Source organism: Salvia splendens, chromosome 17 (assembly GCF_004379255.2).
Source record: "Salvia splendens isolate huo1 chromosome 17, SspV2, whole genome shotgun sequence".
NCBI classification, from domain to species: domain Eukaryota; kingdom Viridiplantae; phylum Streptophyta; class Magnoliopsida; order Lamiales; family Lamiaceae; genus Salvia; species Salvia splendens.
In genome coordinates, this window is record NC_056048.1 from 16289565 (window position 1) to 16295223 (window position 5659).

Here is a 5659-nt window from a genome sequence, read left to right on the forward strand (position 1 = left end):
CATTACATCAAGTCTAAAAATGTCTACACTTTACAATTCACCACCCAACACTCAAAACTCAAATCACCAAAGCTCAAACTTGTTTTTAGCACCCAAATAGTAGCAAGGTCCATTGATGAGGCTAAAATGAGGCTTATTTAAGTGGCTAAGTGATTGGCTAAGTGTTTACACAAATAATAGGGAAATAAGCTCAAAGTGGCTTCTAGGAGATCATGTATAGGACTAGGCATGTGATCATTTGGCCATGGAGTTCATCCTAGTGCCTTATCATCCCCTATCATTGACACAAATGAATACAAGCGGTTCACTCGATAAAGCAAATCAATCCAAGATAATCTCCACAAGACATGTAATTTTCATACTCTCATCAACTCAAGAAATCGATTATAATCAAAACATGCCCTTTCAAATAAATCATGCACAACTTCCATCCATCCTAAGCTTCAAAGATCAAGTAAAATCAAGCAGGAATTCCCAACCAGAAAGCCAAAGATCTAGCATGCATCCGTCAATTACATGATTCAAAACACTTTTATCATACAATACACCCATAAACATGCATCAAATCATTCACAACCCCCCCAAACTTGAATGCTTCATTATCCTCAATGTATGCAAAAGAGAACATAAAAAGTAAAGGGAAAGGAGACTCCCCCAAACTTGGCGTGATATCCAAAGTGCATTCGGGTGGGTGGGTGGGTGTATTTTCCTTTGTAGGTGTGCTTCCCCATAAGCTCGAATGTGAATCCTATCTCCACGTTGCTCCTACAAAAAGAAAAAATTAAAACAACAAAAAGAAAACAAAATACTCAATTCATAAAAATACATCGAAGGAAAGAATTGAGCAAACAAAACCCTCGATTTATTAAGAGAAATTAAAGAAAACTAAAAACTCATTGGGTTGCCTCCCAACTAGCGTCTTTGTTTAAAGTCGTTGGCTCGACTTAGTCTTCTAGCTACAACTCTGAAACAAAAAATAAAATGTTAGAAAACTATACAAAAATAAAAAACAAAAAGAATCCTAAATTAAATAACCAGTTACCTCCCCGGCAGCGGCGCCAAAACATGATGTGTAATTTTCGAGTTCAAATATTAATGGTAATGTTCACACAAGTTTAATAAATTGACTCTAATATTACAACGAATCTGCAAGAGTACAGAGTCGATTGTAGTACTTCGAGTGTCGAACCACAGGGAGGCGTAGGCTATTTAACTCCAAAACAAAGGAAAAGCATACTAAAAATGATCTTGATTTGAAGGTTTTGATTTCTACAAATTAAAGATGATCTAAAGCTACAAGTTAACGAAAGACGGACTCTTTGAATGGGGAAATATGTCACTCCAAGTTGCTTACTAGGCTTGTATTGTTCTACACCTATATTAAAAGCACATATTTGGGATTAATTAATCAACCTAATCGCGTGCACTGAACATGTTTGCGACGTATAATTCACAGTCAGCTGAACACTTGTTCCATGAATTAATTTTCGAATATATTAAATTCCTGCGGAAGCGCGGGAATTAAAGATCATCTACTATGCGAACTTACCTAATCCACTATTAATTTATCCTCTGAAAAATTCTAATTTTATAGCATACCAACAATCAATCACTCCTAAACTATGTTAAAGAGACAATAGCAAAGGAATTAACATCACTACGTTATTAGCCAAAAACATAGTGAAAAACATTAAGCATCTTGTTGGTATCAAACAAATGATTTTAAAGGTGTAAGAACATCTTTACAAATACTAGATTACAACTTGGAGCAACATAGAGAGCTTAGCCTAAAAACATTGTGAAATATGCAATAAAAACCGTAGGATTCAAGCTCTCGTTGAGTGGACTCAAGATTTGGAGACGGATCGTCAGAATGTTGACCGGAACTTTTTCCTCCCTTTTTCTTCAGAACCGTCCCATCACCTTTTTTCCTCTGCCCAAAACTGCCGTAGCCTTTTCTCTCTCCCCTTTTATTTAATTCATCTCTCCACCTTTCCTCCTCCTTTTCTCTCTTTAATTCTGCCAAAACGTCCCACCTTGTCACCTTTCTCCACCAAAAACCGCCCATGAAACTGCAACAGTTATAATTGTTTCACCCGGCCGGGTGGAATTGTCAAGCTAAAAACTCGCCCGGCCGGGTGACTGAAATTCGCCCCTTGCTGACTTCACATGCCTTCTGAAAATCACCCGGCCGGGTGTATTATTGGGCATGAAATTAACCCGGCCGGGTGGCCAATTTTGAGAGCTCTCTGCACAGCTTTTTCACCATCCGAGCTTCATTCCTTGTTTCACCATTCATTCCTCTTCCTACACCACAAAACATACTTTTGCAAGCATCAAACTATATAAATTATGTAAAGTTAGGGGAATAAAAATGTACAATTTGATTCGCATCAAATACCCCAAACTTATTTGCTTGCTCGTCCTCGAGCAAGATCACATAAAACACAAAACTTTGAAGCTCAACTCACAAAAGTTTTTCAAAAGATTTTTAAAAAGCGAATCATATAGGGATGTGAATGATAAAATCTAAACCCCCAAACTTTTCAATCAAGGTTTCCTACTCTCAAGAACCATCACTTATGAACCTAGAACTTCAAGTCAAGGTGCATTTCATAGTAAGTCCAAGCATGTGATCATACAACTCAAACCGTCATCATTGACTCGTCAAGCATTACTTATCACATAGACTCGCGGATTTCAAATCAAACTTCATTAACTCTACCAAGTTATTTACAAAGCATCCACTAGCATCAACAATAAGGTCCAACGTCTTAATTCAAGGTTGTAATGGGGCTAGGGATGAGGTAGGATAAATATGGACAGTAGCTCAAAGGCTACACATTTGAGTGTCAAATTCTTTCCTCCTACAACTTCCTTCCAAAGATCGAACAACAAGATTTTACAACCAAACTCACTCCCCCAAACTTGAGATCAAATCTAGACAAGATTACATATTACACAAATAGAAGCTCTAACTTTATTTCACAAACTTTTTTTTTCTTTCTTTTTTTTTCTAGATAAGACCTCGACTTTTGCAAATTTGGAGGTCGTCTTTTTCTTTCTTTTTGTTTCCTTTTTTTTCTTTAAGAACTTCATTCTTTTCACTTATACATTACATCAAGTCTAAAAATGTCTATACTTTACAATTCACCACCCAACACTCAAAACTCAAATCACCAAAGCTCAAACTTGTTTTTAGCACCCAAATAGTAGCAAGGTCCATTGATGAGGCTAAAATGAGGCTTATTTAAGTGGCTAAGTGATTGGCTAAGTGTTTACACAAATAATAGGGAAATAAGCTCAAAGTGGCTTCTAGGAGATCATGTATAGGACTAGGCATGTGATCATTTGGCCATGGAGTTCATCCTAGTGCCTTATCATCCCCTATCATTGACACAAATGAATACAAGCGGTTCACTCGATAAAGCAAATCAATCCAAGATAATCTCCACAAGACATGTAATTTTCATACTCTCATCAACTCAAGAAATCGATTATAATCAAAACATGCTCTTTCAAATAAATCATGCACAACTTCCATCCATCCTAAGCTTCAAAGATCAAGTAGAATCAAGCAGGAATTCCCAACCAGAAAGCCAAAGATCTAGCATGCATCCGTCAATTACATGATTCAAAACACTTTTATCATACAATACACCCATAAACATGCATCAAATCATTCACAACCCCCCAAACTTGAATGCTTCATTATCCTCAATGTATGCAAAAGAGAACATAAAAAGTAAAGGGAAAGGAGACTCCCCCAAACTTGGCGTGATATCCAAAGTGCATTCGGGTGGGTGGGTGGGTGTATTTTCCTTTGTAGGTGTGCTTCCCCATAAGCTCGAATGTGAATCCTATCTCCACGTTGCTCCTACAAAAAGAAAAAATTAAAACAACAAAAAGAAAACAAAATACTCAATTCATAAAAATACATCGAAGGAAAGAATTGAGCAAACAAAACCCTTGATTTATTAAGAGAAAATAAAGAAAACTAAAAACTCATTGGGTTGCCTCCCAACTAGCGTCTTTGTTTAAAGTCGTTGGCCCGACTTAGTCTTCTAGCTACAACTCTGAAACAAAAAATAAAATGTTAGAAACTATACAAAAATAAAAAAACAAAAAGAATCCTAAATTAAATAACCAGTTGCCTCCCCGGCAGCGGCGCCAAAACATGATGTGTAATTTTCGAGTTCAAATATTAATGGTAAAGTTCACACAAGTTTAATAAATTGACTCTAATATTACAACGAATATGCAAGAGTACAGAGTCGATTGTAGTACTTCGAGTGTCGAACCACAGGGAGGCGTAGGCTATTTAACTCCAAAACAAAGGAAAAGCATACTAAAAATGATCTTGATTTGAAGGTTTTGATTTCTACAAATTAAAGATGTTCTAAAGCTACAAGTTAACGAAAGACGTCTTTGAATGGGGAAATATGTCACTCCAAGTTGCTTACTAGGCTTGTATTGTTCTACACCTATATTAAAAGCACATATTTGGGATTAATTAATCAACCTAATCGCGTGCACTGAACATGTTTGCGACGTATAATTCACAGTCAGCTGAACACTTGTTCCATGAATTAATTTTCGAATATATTAAATTCCTGCGGAAGCGCGGGAATTAAAGATCATCTACTATGCGAACTTACCTAATCCACTATTAAATTATCCTCTGAACAATTCTAATTTTATAGCATACCAACAATCAATCACTCCTAAACTATGTTAAAGAGACAATAGCAAAGGAATTAACATCACTACGTTATTAGCCAAAAACATAGTGAAAAACATTAAGCATCTTGTTGGTATCAAACAAATGATTTCAAAGGTGTAAGAACATCTTTACAAATACTAGATTACAACTTGGAGCAACATAGAGAGCTTAGCCTAAAAACATTGTGAAATATGCAATAAAAACCGTAGGATTCAAGCTCTCGTTGAGTGGACTCAAGATTTGGAGACGGATCGTCAGAATGTTGACCGGAACTTCTTCCTCCCTTTTTCTTCAGAACCGTCCCATCACCTTTTTTCCTCTGCCCAAAACTGCCGTAGCCTTTTCTCTCTCCCCTTTTATTTAATTCATCTCTCCACCTTTCCTCCTCCTTTTCTCTCTTTAATTCTGCCAAAACGTCCCACCTTGTCACCTTTCTCCACCAAAAACCGCCCATGAAACTGCAACAGTTATAATTGTTTCACCCGGCCGGGTGGAATTGTCAAGCTAAAAACTCGCCCGGCCGGGTGACTGAAATTCGCCCCTTGCTGACTTCACATGCCTTCTGAAAATCACCCGGCCGGGTGTATTATTGGGCATGAAATTAACCCGGCCGGGTGGCCAATTTTGAGAGCTCTCTGCACAGCTTTTTCACCATCCGAGCTTCATTCCTTGTTTCACCATTCATTCCTCTTCCTACACCACAAAACATACTTTTGCAAGCATCAAACTATATAAATTATGTAAAGTTAGGGGAATAAAAATGTACAATTTGATTCGCATCAAATACCCCAAACTTATTTGCTTGCTCGTCCTCGAGCAAGATCACATAAAACACAAAACTTTGAAGCTCAACTCACAAAAGTTTTTCAAAAGATTTTAAAAAAGCGAATCATATAGGGATGTGAATGACAAAATCTAAACCCCCAAACTTTTCAA